This window comes from Ranitomeya variabilis, chromosome 5 (genome assembly GCF_051348905.1).
Source record: "Ranitomeya variabilis isolate aRanVar5 chromosome 5, aRanVar5.hap1, whole genome shotgun sequence".
Classification (NCBI taxonomy): Eukaryota; Metazoa; Chordata; class Amphibia; order Anura; family Dendrobatidae; genus Ranitomeya; species Ranitomeya variabilis.
In genome coordinates, this window is record NC_135236.1 from 93,169,003 (window position 1) to 93,188,699 (window position 19,697).

At 46.3% G+C, this 19,697-nt stretch overlaps 1 protein-coding gene and 1 long non-coding RNA gene across 3 annotated transcripts in view; both read right to left on the bottom strand.

The window, feature by feature from the left end:
* Positions 1-19,697, bottom strand: part of LRRTM4 (leucine rich repeat transmembrane neuronal 4) — a 732,348-nt gene that overhangs the window by 350,641 nt on the left and 362,010 nt on the right. The window lies entirely within an intron of this gene.
* Positions 1,408-10,854, bottom strand: LOC143773377 (uncharacterized). Its single transcript, XR_013215159.1, has 2 exons — positions 10,578-10,854; positions 1,408-3,514 (listed from the first exon to the last, which is right to left on the bottom strand). It is a non-coding gene; the product is annotated as an uncharacterized LOC143773377 (long non-coding RNA).

The window sequence follows — 19,697 nt, forward strand, 5'->3', positions numbered from 1 at the left end:
TCCCCACACCAGCTCTGGTGCCAGCACCATCCCCACACCAGCCCTGTGCCAACACCATCCCCACACCAGCTCTGGTGCCTGCACCATCCCCACACCAGCTCTGGGGTCTGCACCATCCCCATGCTAGCTCTGGTGCCAACACCATCCCTATACACTATCTGCGTCTGAAGATAACTATATAGTGTCAAACTTCAAACAGTTTAAAGAGCTGTCTGGAATTTTCAAAAAGTTGTCCAATAACAGAAGTTACTCTCAGTGGTGACACTTGCACTTGACTGCCTGCATCGATCACAATATCACATGACAAGGTGCGATCATTAAAGCATTAGTGAGGACAGCCATTACCACTCACACAGTTACAGTTATCCTCACTGGTCCTACAGTGATTGCACCACGACCTTTTGCCTAGTGACAGGTGCAGGCAGTCATTGACTTTGGCAATCACCAGTGATTGGTGCGTGAGAAATTCTTCCCTAAAGAAAGTATCACCATTTTTACCTCTGTGACCGCCCTATGACCACTCTGGACATAACGGATTTAATACGGCCAAGTGCAGAAGCCCAAAAAGTGGCAAACCAGAGGATGAACATACACGGCCCATGGACAGACGAATTACCAAGTTGGAATGATTGTCACCATATAGCTATACGTACACCGAGCTACAATCATATATAACATAGACTTCGCATGGGAAAAAGGGACAGGAGAAAGTTTAATAAGACCCGCGGTGACCTACTGGGGTCAGTGATTAATCTTTTTCTGATTCTCACTGATAGATCTTCTCTCTCCCTACTCAGCTGGTTATAAATAACTACTCCAGCAACATCCGATGAGCATTTCATCCCCGCAGATAGCTGACAACCGAACATTATACCCGGAATAGTTTTAATTATATCTCCTGCTGCAGATCCATAATATGAAATATATGCTTTTATAGCAGCCGGTTTAATTCTGAGTATCTCAGCACTGGCAGCGAGCTCGCGCTCATCCAGAGGGACGACTTTGTCTTGGTTGAGCTGCTGATATGGGAAGAGCCGAGATACTTGGGAGACAAATGGCGCCTCGTGTAACCTCTGCTGACAAGGCAACATATAGGAGGTTATAAATTGTCACAGCGTGCCACCCTAATAGGATTATCATCCGCACCGTGCAGCCCTCGTCCTTAGTCAATAGTCTAATCACGGTGACGAGGAGTGTCATTTAATTGCTATTGTGTGTCCTTGGTCACAGTTAACTCTCAGGTACAGAACCTTGGACCCTGCACTATAGACTATGTGTTATGTATGATAGACCCAAATGTGAACCCCATTCAGGACACGGGTATTTGGGGTCTTGAGGTTACTACTTTTTTTCTTCTTTTTTCTGTATCTTAGAGTTTTTAAAGTCATGACTTTTTTCTATTCTTCCTTTAACAGGATAATTTAACATTTTGATTTTTGCCCACTTTAAAATATTGATATCAATATTTTATTAATAATGTCATGATTAATAATTCAGTTTTTTATATGTGCTTGTCCTCCCCATTAGATTACAAGATAATGCTACAGTTTGGATGATGATGTAATATACTGTATATCTTTTGGGTATCTTTTAACTTACTAAAGCAATGTATAAAAATAAAATGATGATTTTTTGTGGTTTTTTTATTAATTTATTTAGCTTTTTAATTACTATTGCCCCTCATTTTTCTAGTTCCACCACCACCAAGAAACCTGAACACGTAATATTTATATATAGGAGTACCTATATAATATACTGCAATACTTCTGTATAGCGGTGTATTATGCTTAGGGGCATAACAGACCAATGTGGTAGATCAGCTATGTCCCCGGCTGTCACACCTGCCTATCGGCACTAATCTTGGGGGGAAGAGAGTGATGGGGAGACAGAGGCGGTCCGTCTGCCTCCAGTCTCCTAAGGCTATGTTCACATGTCCAGTAAAGATCCATTAAGAAAAATATTGTGCTGAAGCAACATTTTAGCCCGCTATTCACTAAATCTCTGCTGGATCCGTTTTTTAACCCCTTCACGAAATGCGCTGTACTAGTACAGCACATGTCATGTCTCCGGCACTGAGCCCACATAAAAGTTGCAGTTAACTAGTTAAATGCCGCTGTCAAACTCTGACAGCGGCATTTAACTACCTCTTCCGGCCATCGGGCCGGAAATGCTCGCATCGCTGACCTCCGTCACATGATTGGGGGTCAGCGATGCATCAGCATAACAACCAGAGGTCTCCTTGAGACCTCTATGGTTGTTGATGCCGGATTGCTATGAGCGCCACCCTGTGGTCGGCGCTCATAGCAAGCCTGTAATTCAGCTACATAGGAGCGATCTGATGATCGCTGCTATGGAGCAGAGACGATCAGGCTATGCCAGCTTCTAGCCTCCCATAGAGGCTATTGAAGCATGGCAAAAGTAAAAAAAAAAAAAAGGTTTTAAAAATATGAAAAAAATAAAAATATATAAAAGTTCAGATCACCCCCCTTTTGCCTCATTCAAAATAAAACAATAAAAAAAAAAAAAACCCTACACATATTTGGTATCGCCGAGTTGAGAATCGCCCGATCTATCAATAAAAAAGCATTAACCTGATCGCTAAACAGCGTAGCGAGAAAGAAATTCAAAACGCCAGAATTACTTTTTTTGGTCGCCGCGACATTGCATTAAAATGCAATAACGGGCGATCAAAAGAAAGTATCTGCACCAAATGGTATCATTAAAAACGTCAGCTCGGCACGCAAAAAATAAGCCCTCACCCGACCCGAGATCCCAAAAAATGAAGACGCTATGGGTATCGGAAAATTGCCAATTCTTTTTTTCTTTATGCAAAGTTTGGGATTTTTTTTCACCACTTAGATAAAAAATAACCTAGACATGTTAGGTGTCTATGAACTAATAATGATCTGGAGAATCATAATGGTAGGTCAGTTTTAGCATTTAGTGAACCTAGCAAAAAAGCCAAACAAAAAACAAGTGTGGGATTGCACTTTTTTTGCAATTTCACCGCACTTGGAATTTCTTTCCTGTTTTCTAGTACAAGACATGGAAAAACCAATGGTGACGTTAAAAAGTACATCTCGTCCCGCAAAAAATAAGCCCTCACATGGCCATATTGACAGAAAAATTAAAGTTATGGCTCTGGGAAGGAGGGGAGCGAAAAACGAAAAAGGGCTGCGTCTTGAAAGGGTTAACATTGGAGAAAAAAATATGAAAAGCATTTTTTTGCCGGATGAGTTAGAAATAGACGACAGTGGATGTCACATTAACCGACCCATTGACCAACCATTGGCTCGAATGTTAAAAATACGGAACCAGCAGAGATCAGTTGGTGAAAAACGGATTAAATAGTTGTGTCAGAACAACTTTTTTCTTAACAGATTTCTTCTGGATCAGTTCTAACCGATCATTACTAGACATGTGAACATAGCCTAACCGTTTAGGTGAATCAACTGTGGTATCAAGGGTTTAATCTACCATAATTGTACTTATCAGCCATACCGCTGCAGCTGATCTAGATGGGGGCCGGAACAAAGTGCAGCTGGGAGGAGGCCCCCCATGACTGCTTTGAGCCGGCGGTCTTTTTGAATGATGCTCCGGCTGGGGATAGGAGAATGGAAAAGGGGGGAGGGGTTTAGATGGGGAGTTAGTAGGGAAAGTGCGGGAAAACCGCCATTCCCTACCTGAATCCAGTAGAAGGAAGAAGCCCAGGATGACGTCGGCGGAATCCATGCTGGCCCAGCTCCGAGAGATGGCCAGATCAAGAAGAGGGGGCTGGCTTGAGGCCCAGCTGTCCTCCATCATTGCCGCAGGAGGATCCGGGCAGAGTTTGCGGGGCAGGAGGACCAGGCCCCCTGAGAGACTATCTCCGGATCTCCCGGCGCGTGGCAGGCGCAGGCTCCGGAGCCCCTCCAGGGACCCTGCGGGCGGTGAGTCCAGCGGCGCCGCCTCCCCCCGCTGCTCCCGCACCGGCGGGAATCCCAGCACCCGGCCTGCACGCGCCGGGCGTCGGACCCAGGACACCGCCGCTGCTGCTGGGAGCGCCGGACCGGAAGTGCGGCCTGCGCGATCCAGGCAGAGCGCAGCCGCAGCTTCCCCCGCTCCTGGCAGGTCCCCGGCTCACAGTGGGCGCACGGCCGCTGCTTCACCGCCTCCTTCCGGTGTACCGGTGCCCAGAGGGAGAGCAGCCGCCGCTTCTCCTGCCCTCACCAGATCTACAGCTCCCAGGGGGCGCGCGGCGGCAAGAAGATGCAGAGCAGCGCCGACAGGAAGAGCAGCTCAGCCAAGAAGAGCGGCACAGCCAGGAGGAGCAGCAAGAGGAGCAGCGAGTCCAGGAGGAGCAGCACGACCAGGACGAGCAGCAGCAGCCAGGGATCCGGCCCCTTTACCTGCGGCAGGCACTCACAGCCCATCACCTCCCAGGGTCCCTGCTCGGATGAACACAAGGAGCACACAGGCGGCGGACGGTCAGCGGTCAGGAGGTCTCTTACGTCCCGCTTGCACAGAACGGCGCAGTGGAGGGAGAGATGCAGGCAGCAGTGTCGAGCTGCCTGCCCGCGAGCGAAGTTCGTTACACGACCGGGCGGGCTCGCCCGGGTTGGCACACGGGGATCGGTCGCGGTCGCCCAGGAGGTCTCCGGAGCTCAGAGCAGCGTATACCCGTTACCCATTGGACGGTGAGGTGGCGGGGGATACTGACCACAGACGAAGGAGTGGGTCCGTACAGCAGCTACAGCACGCTCGGGTCCCCCCTGGTGACGAGGAGGCCAGGGGCGCGGGCCTGGGGCAGAGAGGGCTAGCGACGCAGCAGTTCCAGCACGCTCGGGTCCCCCCTGGTGATGAGGAGGCCAGGGGCGCGGGCCTGGGGCAGAGAGGGCTAGCGACGCAGCAGTTCCAGCACGCTCGGGTCCCCCCTGGTGACGAGGAGGCCAGGGGCGCGGGCCTAGGGCATCGACGCGGAGAGGAGGTGTCGGAGTCCAGTGGTGATCGTCACGGGAGGTCAGAGCAACAGGGATCCGGAGGTCCGGCTGGCGGGGACACAGCACCCGCGCAGCGTTGTGAGTATGAGTCCATGTCCGGTTTGTCGCCCATAGGGGCCGAGTTACAGGAAGCTAGGAGGGGTCGGGTGGCTGTGTGTGAGGAACGGCGGAGGAGTGGGCCGATTGTGGCGGGGGTGCCAGGTATGCAGGACTTATTGCAGGGTATGTCGCAAATTTTGCGTAGATTAGAGGGAGGGTCGGCAGCTGGGGTTGCCGCATCGCCGGTTGAGGCGTGGTTGTCTGGTCGAGGGGTGGAACCCCAGGCGGGTTGTGGTTTGTTAAGCCCTGGTCAGGTAGTGGAGGTTGCATCGTCCGGGGTATCGGTTTCGGTTCAGACAGAGAAGGAAAAAGGCGATACGGTCAAATTAGATGACAGAGCGAAAGGGGAAGTTTATGTGTGCTTTGAAGGGCCGTTAGGAGCGCATTTGAAAAAGGAGGTGAAGGAAAAGATTTGGAGAGATGAGTATGTGGAGATTTTTTCCCTGCTCCCGTTGGAAAAGTTTAACTTGGATAAAGGGAAAAAAGACGATAGCAAAAAGGAGGAGGAAGAAAAGCGGAGGTGGCGGCTAATTCCGCAGACATTTGTGAATTGGTTGCAGGCGTTTGCGATATTGGCAAGTGTAGTGGGGGAGAAGGCGCCTGAGAATTGCTCAGGTTTATTTTGTTATTTAGATGCGATTGGGGAGGCACATCGTACTTATGGCGGTCAGACGTGGCTACGGTATGATGAGCAGTTCAGGCAGCGAAAGGCGGTGAGGCCAGAAATTAGGTGGGACCAGAAAGATATAGGCCTTTGGCTGAAGGTTATGGCCCCAGCTAGGCATGGGCAGTCCTTTCATGGGTCCGGGGGTGGTGGCAGCCAGCAGTCGGGACACGGAGGCAGCAGTCAGGGTTCGCAGGGAGCGAAGGAGAAGTCTGGAACCTGCTGGCAGTTTAATGACGGTCAGTGTAAATACGGTAGCACCTGTAAATTTAAGCATGTGTGTTCCCACTGTAATGGAGGTTCACACGGGGCTTCAAAGTGTTTCAGGAAAGGAAAAGGAAAGCCAGCCTTGGGTGCCAGTCAAGGGGGAGAGCCCGGTGAGGCTTCACGAGATGGCCCCCTTTCTAAATAGGTACCCCGATCAGGTGAAGGCAGGTATTATTTTCAATGGTTTTGCGGATGGTTTTAGGATTCCTCCCCCGAGCCACGAGGTTCCTTTTTCGGTTAAGAATTTGCGTTCGGCAATGTTGCATGCCGAGGTTGTTGATGTTAAACTCAAGAAAGAAGTGGAGTTGGGAAGGATGTCGGGACCGTTTTTGCATCCGCCGATGGCGGGTATGGTGGTTTCCCCTTTGGGGGTGGTGCCTAAAAAAGAGCCGAATAAATTTCGATTGATCCAGCATTTGTCGTACCCAAAGGGTCGGTCGGTAAATGATGGCATCGCCCAAGAGCTGTGCTCGGTTGAGTATACATCATTCGATGCAGCGGTGCAGTGGGTGAGAAGGCACGGCCCTGGGGCGCTGTTGGCAAAAACGGATGTTGAATCGGCCTTCCGTTTGCTTCCGGTGCATCCGGACAGCGTTCCGTTGTTAGGTTGTTTTTGGAATGGTGGTTACTATTTGGATAGATGTTTACCGATGGGCTGCTCCATTTCTTGTTCATTGTTTGAGACGTTTAGTACTTTCCTGGAGTGGGTGGTTAAGGACGTTTCTGGAGTTCAGTCGGTTATCCATTATTTGGATGATTTTTTGTTTATCGGGCCGCCTGATTCCGTAGTTTGCCGTAATATGTTAACGGCTATGTTTTGGGTCGCAGACCTTTTTGGAGTTCCATTGGCGGCGGATAAGACAGAAGGTCCCAGTACGGTATTGAGTTTTTTGGGAATTTTAATCGACTCCGAGAAGATGGAGTGTCGGTTGCCGGAAGATAAGTTGGCCATGTTGCACCAGGAGGTTGAAAGAGCTAGAAGGAAGCGGAAGCTGACTTTGAAAGAATTGCAGTCTCTTTTGGGTAGATTGAATTTTGCATGTCGGATCATACCCATGGGCAGGATATTTTGTCGCAGGTTGTCGGTCGCGACGGCAGGCGTAAAGGAACCACACCATTTTATTCGCCTGAGCAAGGAACACAAAGATGACTTGCTAGTGTGGCAACGTTTCCTGGGCAATTACAACGGGCGGTCGTTGATTCAGCAGGAGGTCTTAACAAATTTTGATTGCGAGATTTATACGGATGTAGCCGGTTCGGCTGGTTACGGGGCTTTTTGCGGTGGTCGTTGGTGTGCCGGACGGTGGCCGGGCCAGTGGAGGGAGTTGGGCCTTACAAAAAACCTGGTCTTGTTGGAATTGTTCCCTATCGTGGTTGCGGTTTCCATTTGGGGGGAAATGTTTGCTAACAGGAGGATTCGTTTTCATTGCGACAACATGAGCGTCGTGTCAGTGATGAACAGTTTGTCGGCCTCATCTCCCCCGGTGATTAAGTTGGTAAGGGAGTTGGTTTTTCGGTGCTTGGAGCTGAACGCTTGTATTTCGGCGGTGCATGTGCCGGGTGTGCAGAACTCAATAGCAGATGCATTGTCTCGTTTTCAGTGGGACCGTTTTCGGGAATTGGCGCCGGACGCGGAGATCTTGGGAGAGGAATGCCCTTTGCATCTTTGGAGCGTGATTATGGACGAGCGGGCCGATTGATTCAGGAGTCTGTTACGAGAAAAACATGGGCGTCATACGAAGCATCTTGGCAAGTATGGCAAAGTTGGGTGTCGGTGTGGGGCCAGTTGGTGTCTGACGAAGATAGGATGCTGGCTGTGTTATTTTTGATCGGGAAGGCGGCCGAAGAAGGTTGGTCGATTTCGAAGGTGAATAAATTTGTTGCCGGTTTGGCTTTTGCTTTTAAGTTGCAAGGGTTGGTGGACGCGACAAAACATTTTTTGGTCAGACAGGCACTTAGGGGTTTTAGGAGGGGTAATCAGACTATTGACCGTCGTCGCCCCATTTCTTTTAGCCTTTTAGAACGGTTGGGTGGAGTCTTGGAGATTATTTGTGGTTCGAGTTTTGAGTTGGCGTTGTTTCGCCTCGCCTTTTCATTAGCATTTTTTGGGGCTATGCGCGTTGGGGAGCTGGTGTCAACGTCCAAAGTTAGAGCAGGGGGTTTGTTGGCAGAGGATGTGGAACTTTGGACGGGGGGTATCGTTTTTTGGATTCGGCGCTCAAAGACTGACCAAATTGGGAGAGGAAAACGTGTGGTACTGGGGAGGGTTTCCGGGTCTTTAATGTGCCCTAGAGGTTGTCTGGAAGAATATTGGCAGTTATGGTCAGGCAGATCCGGCCCTTTGTTGTGTCACGCAGAGGGGTCCTTTTTGTCACGCTTTCAGTTCATTGCGGTATTAAGGAGGGGCTTGCGGGAGTTGGGCCTTTCTCCGGAGTTGTTCGGGTCGCATTCATTTCGTATCGGGGCGGCATCTGAAGCTGATAGTTTGGGTTTGGGCGCGGAGGACATTTGTAGAATTGGTAGGTGGACTTCGAATCGGTACTTAGGTTACGTCCGTCATTAATTTAGTAGTGTGGTTATGTTTTGTATTTGACCCAGTGTTTTTTCTTCATGCGTCTTGTTGCAGGTGTGTCCCCTTACTTAGCCTGGATCTTCGGACATTCGTTCGTTCACTGGGGGGCGCTGCGGGCCGAGGTCAGGCCGGACGGTAGGCAACTGGGGTTTAGTAGACGTCAGGTTGTCATTCGGTGGTTGGGATATAGGGGGATGGTTTGGAACATGGCCCTTCCTGAATTTTCTAAGGCGGTTCGTTTAGACAGACAACCTGACATTTTAGTTGTGCATTTGGGGGGGAACGACTTGGGTGTACGGCCTGTCAGGGAGTTGATTAGGGACATACGGTTCGATTTGTTGAGGTTGCAAGTATCATTTCCTGGGGTGTTGATTGTGTGGTCAGATATTGTGCCTAGGAAAAGTTGGAGGGGGGCTAGATCTTTGAAAGGTATTAATAGGGCCAGGGTTAAGTTGAATAGGGCAATAGGGGGTTTTGTTTCCAGAAACGGGGGGTTTAGCGTTAGACATTTTGAATTGGAGTCAGGGCTTGGTAACTACTGGAGGGAGGATGGAGTTCATTTAAACGCGATTGGAATTGATTTGTGGACTTTAGCATTGCAAGAAGGAGTTGAACGTGCGTTGGTGGCGTTGGGGCACTCACGAGCCTGAGGTGGTCAGGGCTGTTCGTGTGTGGTGGGGGGGTGGGGGTTCTTGGAGTTGACGCTGATTGGTTGGGGGAAGGAATTGGAGCATAATTGCAGGCAATTTAAAATGTGGTGGGGTTGGATCTGGCATTTTGGTATGGGCTCTGGACGGGGTTTTACCCTGGGAGCTCTAGGTGTTTTTTTCTCTTCCCGGAACGGGATGTACGGTGCCCTCGAGCTGGTTTTCACGGCTGAGGGTAATATGGTGGTCGATCTTATATTGTGGGGTTTTTGCCAGATCTTTTTAGCTCCAAGAACCCTCCCCTCGAATTTATACTGTTGTATTTATGTTATGTTAATTTTATTAATAAAAGTTGGCCGCTGTGGCCAAAATATCCAAAAGAATAATTGGTTATGTTTTATTTAAGGAAAGGTTGGGTCGGGGGGGGGGGCAGTTTTTGGTGGTTAGGTTACATACGGAGGAAAAGACCGTACTCGGCATACGCGGTCAAGATGGGGGCCGGAACAAAGTGCAGCTGGGAGGAGGCCCCCCATGACTGCTTTGAGCCGGCGGTCTTTTTGAATGATGCTCCGGCTGGGGATAGGAGAATGGAAAAGGGGGGAGGGGTTTAGATGGGGAGTTAGTAGGGAAAGTGCGGGAAAACCGCCATTCCCTACCTGAATCCAGTAGAAGGAAGACCCACCCACCCTCCCTTGTAGGCTTGTGCTTGGGGTTTTTTGTTTAACGAGAGGGGGGGGGGAATTGTGGGGGGAGTTTTTATATATTGATATGGCACGGGTTGTTATATATATATAAAAAAAAAAAAAAAAAAAAGAAAAAAAGGGTTTTGGGTTTACGCTTGGTATGCGGGTGTTTGGTCATTATTTGCATTTTATTCATTTATTGTCACAGTGGCGGTGGGGGGGTGGGGGTTCTTGGAGTTGACGCTGATTGGTTGGGGGAAGGAATTGGAGCATAATTGCAGGCAATTTAAAATGTGGTGGGGTTGGATCTGGCATTTTGGTATGGGCTCTGGACGGGGTTTTACCCTGGGAGCTCTAGGTGGTTTTTTCTCTTCCCGGAACGGGATGTACGGTGCCCTCGAGCTGGTTTTCACGGCTGAGGGTAATATGGTGGTCGATCTTATATTGTGGGGTTTTTGCCAGATCTTTTTAGCTCCAAGAACCCTCCCCTCGAATTTATACTGTTGTATTTATGTTATGTTAATTTTATTAATAAAAGTTGGCCGCTGTGGCCAAAATATCCAAAAGAATAATTGGTTATGTTTTATTTAAGGAAAGGTTGGGTCGGGGGGGGGCAGTTTTTGGTGGTTAGGTTACATACGGAGGAAAAGACCGTACTCGGCATACGCGGTCATGTGAGTACCGTGACTGCACCAATGAGATCAGCGGCAGAAGTATGGCTGATAAGTCCCATCCTGGTAGTCTAATACCTTAAATATCCATTACTATGTAAATACTAAAAGATATATGCAAAGAGGTAAAAGGGAATTTCTAACTTGACAAGGAGGGATTTCAGATGAAGCATCCTTCAGGTTCAAAGTTAGCTAAGGCGAAAGTCTCCTATAACCTGAGGATATGTCAAATTTGTATAAAAGAGTAATATTTCCGCATGGATCTCATGTATATACATGTATGTGTTACTGCAATGACAATTCCATTTTTCAACAATATTCTTTTTATTTTGGGGGAATTTTTTCAACTACAGAGTTCTTCATTTTGCTCAATAGATCAACTACTTCTTTCCACGGGTCAATTATTTTAGGACAGGACCAGAAAATATGTTAAACGTTAGCTTTGCGAGTACAGTTCCTCCAGCATAAGTCCGATCCGTCCTCGAAAATCTTCTTTACTCTGACAGGTGTATAGAACCAACCAGGTAAGATTTTAAAATAATTCTCATGAATATTAGCATTTACGTTTGATTTGTATGTTATTTCGACAATCCCTTATTTCATCACAACCACCGACGTGCTACTTATAAACACGTAGATCTTTAAGATCTCAGCATAGAATATCACAATATCATGTTTTCATTTTGCAATGCTGGTAATCTTGTACCAGTCATTTGGGAACGTGAGAAGCCAGGGGATTAAGAGAAAAGGTAAAAAAGGAAAACATCTGTGAAAACAGGAGGCAACAAACAATCAGTTAAGAACTAGTCATAAGATTATGCCATAAACGTCCAACAGAAGCATGTCCCACCTTTTGGATCCACCCCTACCTTGAGGTCTCCTATCTCCCGCTGCTGTCAATAAAATGGTGTCTGTACATGCGCAGCTCTCTCTTTTGACTTTTGGAATTATTGGATTTTTTGCTACTCCCATAAAAGCCAATGTGGATAGCAGCACATGAGCAGCCGCCTCTCTATCAGCAGTGACCACAAGAGAGGAGACACACAGTTCTTGTCCTTGAGATAGTTCATATTCCCTGATGTGGCATCTGTATAGATCAGACATTTATTGTCATGACTCTTGTTGTCGGGTATCCCGATACCAGGGGCTCCTTCCCTGTCACTAATGCTAGGGTATCCTAGCTCACCCTGTTCCCCAGATTAGTTCTGATGGTGAAGATGCCAGGACCACACACCTTGCCTTAGCTCTGAAACCACACTCAGTCCGTACCACTCCCCCATCCAAGGAAGAAGGGAGTAGTAATGTACCGTAACACACCAACCAGACTAACAAGGTAATATGACCAGGAATAAAGGAAAATACCAATGGTACAAATATACTCACACAAACAACAGAGATAAACACCAGGGAGTGGAGGATGGGAAAAAATCAAACTAGTAAAAGAAAGGGAATTAGCACACACCCAATACCTATCAACAGACTTCGATAAATCCACCAAACGCCTTCTCCAACAAAAAGATCCAAACACCATCTATTAACCATGCAGCATAAGGCTCAGATTACATAGGAGATGGGAGTGGCTAACAGTGAACAGCTGAGAGCCTTAATGCAGGAAAACTTTCAAGAGCTCTCAGCTGAGCAGATTAACCCATACACTGCTAAAAAGAAACTTTCACCATTTAAAATGAAGGTGAAGGGCATCTATTCAGTGCAGGAGTAGGAGAAATCAGATGCTGAGGTCTTCTGGCTCCTCTCTGTCGCTTTAAACCCGTGACATATCATGTATGGTTAGATGAACATTCCATTTTCAACCAAAAAAATACAATTACCGTAACCAGAAAATTAGGTGCTGTATCCCTGGCAGTTACATCAGGTACATACCCTACCAGCTTATCATCAAGTGACCTAATAAAATTACACTGACTACCTAGCTAAGATCAAAATGGCCTTCGTTCTAAAAGGGTTAAACATACTGGCACCAAAGTTGGCCTAGAGTCGGACTGACCTCCTAGCCCTGCTTCTCCGTCCTCTGTAAGCATGCCATGTTCGCAGGTACATTTTAGTTGTATCTATTAGCAGACGTCGCAGTAATTAGTGCCGCTAAACTCTGCACCGCGATTCTTTTACATATTGCAGTTTTTCTTGACACTTTGCCTTTTTTTCACAGAGAATAAAGAGGAGGTGATTATGCTATAAAAAGGGAAGAAGTTATAAAAATGGCTTTTTGGCATATGTTACAAAGATTGAAAGAGTCTTTAAATGTCATAGTGATGATTTCTGGTTATACAAATAGCCTCTCTACAAAACACTGGAGTCTGCTGCTAGAGATTTGGAGAATGACTGCATCAATCCCATCTGTAGCGGTTGCCTTAAATTATAGACCTCCAACATGTCCTCAGGCGCCTCCATTCCTTCCTGTGCGCTGGCTTCTGCATCTCCTCTGGGGAGCACAGTATGGCAGTATTCAACCCTCTATCAAGATTGATTAAATTGCTCCCAAAATACTTTTACATGCAGGTTATAATCTAAATATACGTATGAGGTGTTCATAGTCGCTCCTAATAATTGTAGGTCTCTTGGATTCCTATAAAGTGGACCCAACTCTGTACAGTTTTATTATTGAACTCAATATCTTTAGTGTAAATTTTGTCAGAGACCTTAATTTTACACAATAAAAACTCAATATTTGATCGAGATATGCAAAAGCTTTTATGCTGTAATGCACATCACAACCGCTAGATGGCCACACATAGAATAATTGTCTCTGGACAGAGTATCACATAATCATTTTTGTTTGTTTTTTCCTAGGCTGGTTTTCTTATGCTACTCAGTTAAAAAATGTCTGAATGCGACTGTAGACTTCATTGAATTAATGTACTGGAACGTCGAATTATGGCCCCAGGTGCATGCAAACTGCGCATACTGTGGAATCAATGGGAAGGAAATTATCATTATCAGGAAGCTCTCCTTTACCATCTCCCATTGGCTAACAGTAGATGTCCTGATTATCTATATGGCAGAGAGTTAATTAGTCCTTTATGGTCGTTTCATTTCATGAATTACCATTGTAATAGCGCAGAAGCACTGTGGAGTATTAGCCATTATCATATTATTACTGCTCCACACAACTGGCTGATATCCATGGATTGAGGGTGCTACTGTTGTAAAGGCAGAGACCCTGATTCCAGTGATGTCTCACTCACTGGGGTGCTTGATGCAGATTTTATAAAATCACAGTTTTATCAGCAGAGTTCTAGTAAACCTGATAAAACCATATAAACCATATAGTCGTCCATAATCATAAGCTCTGTATAATCCTGCCCCATCACTGATAAGAAGCTTTCTGCCTATGCACAGTGTACACAGAAAGCTACCAATCAGTGATGTGGGCAGGGGTTATAAAGAGCTCAGCATTCAGAGAAAACTGGGATTGTATCAAAACTGCAGGAAGCAGCTCAATAAGTCATACATCACTGGAAACAGGGTCTCTGCCCCCATATTATGCTGTAGTAGCAAAAACCTGGCAACAGATTCCCTTTCATTCTTGGACTGTGTTGGGGATTTTGAGCTGTGTAACAGAAAACCGCTATAAAAGTCTAATAAGAGATCAATTAGCACATTGTATGAGATCACAATAATACGATGGACAATCACTTAATGCCCCATTCACACGCATGATGCTGTGTACTCAGTATTACAGGCTTGAAAAAAAAAACCCTATTAATAAAACTTACATTAAAATAATCAGATTACATAGTGTCTCTTAGATGAGACCTCCAGAAATCAGCTATGGAGAAATCTGATCATACGTTTCACTGCAGCGCCACCAAAGGGGAAATTAGGTATTACACCCTGTCCATGCCAATCAATCATTGGCGTAATGTGGATCCGGACAAATTCATAAAACACAATGCCATCTATGTAAGCTATGATGGGTGATGAGCGGGGTGCACCATGTTGTATGTAAGCTATGGACAAGAGGTGATGGGTGATGGTGGCGTGTTCCATGTTGTATGTAAGCTATGGACAAGAGGTGATGGGTGATTGCGGCGTGTACCATGTCGTATGCTCAGTTATTATCGATACAGTCCGGCATCTCACACGAGGACGAGGAGACTTTAGGAGACCATGATCCTTGTAGTCTAGAAGGTGGTCACCTGCAGTTCTTCAAAAAACTAAAAGGGGTGGCAACAAGTTGAACATTCTCTCCATGTGAATGGGGCAGTGTCGATTATATGCTCACCTACGCCATTCATTCTTACGAGATTTTGGCGGATCAGCCGAATGCTGAAGTCCTTTAACGGATGAATGGAGCGGAGGTGCACATGACCGACCACCACTCCATTAACACAAGGCTTTAGAGTGATCCCAGCTTCCAGACCAGGGACCAGTGAGTTATCCACTATTTGGTACAACCTCTTGGACAGGTGACAATGTGTTAGGTTCTACCAATGGCTTGTTTTCGTTCAATGCAATGCACGTTCCATAATTATTAGAAAAATCCCCTTTAGTTATAATGACCTGCTCAAAATAAAATCAAAAGGCCATCCTGGTCATGGATAAGAAGAACAGAGAAGAAGAGACACTCAACTCTGTCAAATAAAGGTCCAACTTGATCTATTGTCTCTCTGTTAATCCAGAACGTCCTAAAATGATATGGGACAATGAGATTTCTAAATTTAGGGAAATTAATGAGCAACTAAATTTTTTCATCTTTTTTTTCTTCTTAATTAGAATATAAGTGAAAATAAGAAACTCTGAAATATATCTTAATAGATAAAATTCCTCTTTCCCTTATAATATCAGTCAATCTCCAATTTCCAAAACTGCTCAAATCTGTCTACGGTTCTGTCTTCAGTAATTAATCAAATAACAACTGCTGCTTATGGAAGGAGATGGGAGGAGGAAGAAGCAGGAAGGGAGACAGAGTCAAAGAGACCCAGAGAAGCTGCTGCAGCTTCTAGTGATTAGAGCCTAGTGAGGAGTAATCTATTAAATGGCAGAAATAAGACCAGAAATAGAATTATTTTTTATGTGCGGACACTGAACAGCTTATTCTGAAAAGTCACCAGAAATTCTAGGTACCATGACAGTCGCAGACATTCATTATTTACGTTCAGTACATTGGACAGCTCATTTGATGGGATTCACTTTGACAATTCAGCACTTTGGACAGGTCATTTCTTTAGGTTTTCCTTATTAGAATAGTACAATTAATATAAAAATATTAAGAGTTCAGAGTCGTCAGTGGTTGATAGGATACCGAATGTCTTTGCCTAACAACAGGAAATCCCTCCATGTTTTGTGACCGTCAAACATCCGCGAGACATGCAACCGTAGGGACTCGAACATATTTTTTGAGCACTCCAAAGACACTCAGTGAACACCTGAGCATGCTCAGATGACACCTTATTTGAGCAATTTCACTCATCACTAGTAGCAACTACTTGAGCATTGTGGTGCTTGGGTATGCTCATTACTCAATCACGGGTGCTCGAGTCCGTGCTCCCATGTTTCACTGCTATTAGGCTGCATGGAATCGGAATAGTAGTGTTTTGGAAGAGGTGTATTTTTACTTTGTCCAAAATGCAGCATTTTACAGTAGGTTTTTGCTATCTAATTGAGGAAAGCATAATGTAGCAGTGGAGACACAGATTTCAGGGATGTGTCACTTATTAGGCTATTTCCATACAATGAACATTTCATCACCAGGAGATTATCTCTGTCTGGACTACAGCTCATGTGAGCCCTGGTCCAACCACGCCCCCTCCTTTCCTGCTCACTGTCAATAAACAATGTAGCTCTGTTACAGCCTAAAACTCTAGATTGTGCCACAACTGCTGCACCCAGTAAACTGAGTGACACATCACTGGAATCAGGGGCTCTATTCCTACATTATGCTGCTCTCAGATCAGGTAGCAAAAACCTGCTGACAGATTCCCTATAAGTTAGACCTTCATTGCTCTATAATATGGGCGAACAATACAATATTCTGCTTTTAGTCTCTTTTTTTAGTGCAGCTGGTACAAAAGTGAACTTTCTTGGACACATCTGGAGCTGGCTGTGTAGGAGTAAATAATTTGGGTGTTTCCAAAGGTCATTGTAACTACCATTACTGTGCATCAAAGGCAGCTGCGTCCCCCAAAATGTTCCAAGAATAATAAAAAAAGCTGTTCCAAAATGATCTTGGTCCCGTACGCTGTGTAATCTGCACGGCTTCATTAGAAATAAATGGAGAGGCCATTATGTGTTGTAGCCGCAGAATAGCCATGTGCGGAGCAGCATCCCTGCGATCACGTTACCGCTGCGGCTCGGAGCCTTGATACAGTCAGTATAAGGGATTATCCAATAGCGGCGTTTAAGTAAAGCTTGTAGTCAGCCTACTAAATAGGTTAAATCCCACAGTGCAGCGTACAAGACATGTCTGATTAACTCCGGAGCAATCTCGGTCCCAGTGGGAGCCAATATCGTTATGTTCTTCTGTATACACTTCTGTGCCTGCAATGAAATTGACCACTGTGCAAGTGAAGAACATCTAATCCCCCATCGAATCGTGGACGCGGCCTCTTGGCTATGGCTACTAGCAGCAGAGACACGAGACTGCACGTATGGGAAGAAGCCGTGTCTGAATAGGAGCTTGTCTACGGCTTCTTCTAGTTACCAGCCTTGTCTCCACCTTTCTTTATAGTCTTCCCATCTTTTTCATATTCCAGTTCACAGTCCTTAAAAAAAAATTATCTACTATAGCTCCGCCATGTAAAATAATAGCAGCTAAACTCCCCTCCGGTGCGGGTGATGACGGCACCAGCTTTCCTAGGGCTCACCTGACATTGTTATGTCACGCAAACCCTGCAGCCAGTCAGTGGCCGCTTCCTTCTCACTTCCTTCTGACTTAACTGACATCCATAGAAAGTCAGAGAACAGCAGCAGCGCTCACTTCTTCCGGATGTCAGTTTCTAACCTTATGGGAAGTGAGAGGGAACTGACCGCTGATTGGCTGCAGGGTTTGCATGACATAATGTCCCTCGAGGTGTTGGAGAGTCAGTGCTGATGTCACTGGAGGGATGACCGCACCGGAGGTGAGTATTGTTGCTATTGTTTTACTGGGGGAACTATGGGGATTGAGAAAGGGTTGGACAATCCCTTTAACTCTTGGTGCCTCTTTATCACAATCACTTCTGACTGCTGAGTCTTAAAGATACATCATTGATGTTACATAGGTGGGTCTTGTAATGTCAGCCTTAAGACCCCCATACACATTAGACTGAAGCTGGCCATAAATGTCTCAAGATAAACAGTGCTTCAGCCGATCGTTCTACTGACGGCCATCTCAGCCACCACTCCCATACACAGGAGCGCTTCTCCGGCCAAATGCTTCTGTGTTCTCTGTGAGAAAGTCACTGACCGACATCAGCCCCATATACGTTAGGCTGTCGGCCAAACCTGTTGATATCAGCGGGGTTGGCAGACGTTAATTTAATTTGTATGGGGTGCTCCAAACTCTCCCCGACAGATGAGGTCACAGGTGCCAGGAGTACCTAGACTGAAATTTCAGTAAGTCTAAAGAGAATCGGCCACACTGGAAAATGGCTCTGAGCTTCTGAAGTATGTGGAGACCAAGACATGCTATTGATTTGGATCATCACCATGTAATGCTTTTTTTCTCCTGTGGTGGCGCTGCAGGATAACTAAACACTTACAGGCAGGTATCATCATATAGTTCAGTTGATCACTGAAGGTCCGAGCAGGTGGGACACTTTGTGATCTGCTTATTATTAAATGACTAACAAAGAGTGACTGATCAAAATGGAGAACCACTTTACTATAAGGCAGGGAAAAAGCTCATTTTCTGGCTCTGACAATTAATATCACGTTCTCATACAACACTTGGTTCACCTCGGTGGGGTACGATTTTTTTCAACAACCCATTGACTTGCATTGCTGATTTTGTTCCAACCCTTAGATCAAAATCAGGCATGTCTCCGCGATTTTCCAGGGACATTGCGATCTTTGAAAAATCACAAGCGTGTGAATGGCCCCGTAGACTGTCACACGTACAAATATTATCCATGGAAAACACAGATAGTACTTATACATGAACATCAGATCTCTGGATGAGCCCTCAGTCACACCCCTTTTACAGTAGGCCGCACTGTTGGCCAAATAAACTGCAAAAAGTGTCTAAAACCCGTCACATCTAGGTTGGAATCATAATAGCAGGTCATTGTCTTCTAGAAGAATTTACCTCTAGAGAATGTGATGCTTTATGGCAGAATGTGGAGTACCAAGACCTCCCCCCTCATGGGGCCTGTGGGCGCTGGGGGCGGACGCGGTCCGGGCAGCTCTGACCCCCACAGGGTGCATTTCCTCTGTGGCGGTGCGCCGCGACTTCCTCTGGACCGGCTGTGAAGGCCTCAGGGGTGGAAGGGCTCTGTACATACAACTTTAACCATCTGACTGCTGGGCATGTTTATGGCTTTATATGGACTATTAGATGTAGCCCATGGAGCAGTGGTCAGTATGGTCTTACCCTATGATGGCCTGTTATGAGAACACACAAGTTTCATGGGAAGATCTTCCACTATGTCAAAGAATCACTGGGGTGGAATCCCTGGATCTGGACAGCTGAAGTCGTGAAGATGTTTTCCTTGGATGTGTCTAATTGTCCACTGCAATCAGCGGATATTCCGGAAACCTATGGTGTCACAATTATCATTGATTTCCACCTGTTTCTCCTGTTTAGACAACAATCAGGACTTCAATCAGGACATCAGTGGGGGTCCCATCGCTACGTCCTCCACTGATGCACTCCGTTGTCTCTATTGCTTCTCATTAGTGACACATTTTCGTAAACCATGCTGGTATTTCCACCACTTTAGCCCCTTGGCCCACTTGCAGTGTCCAGCAATGAGCATCATGCACTGAGACATGTACAACACGTGGAGAAACAGCCCCCGATGGGGCCAAAGTGAAGTCGCTATCAATAAACACCAGTGCAATTACTGGAGGTGCTGGGCCCACGGAGAGTCCTAGGTTTCCGCTCTCTGCCCAGGATTGATGGGATCTGACAGATTCACCTCCTAGTTAGTGTTTATTTTTAATATGAAAGAACCTG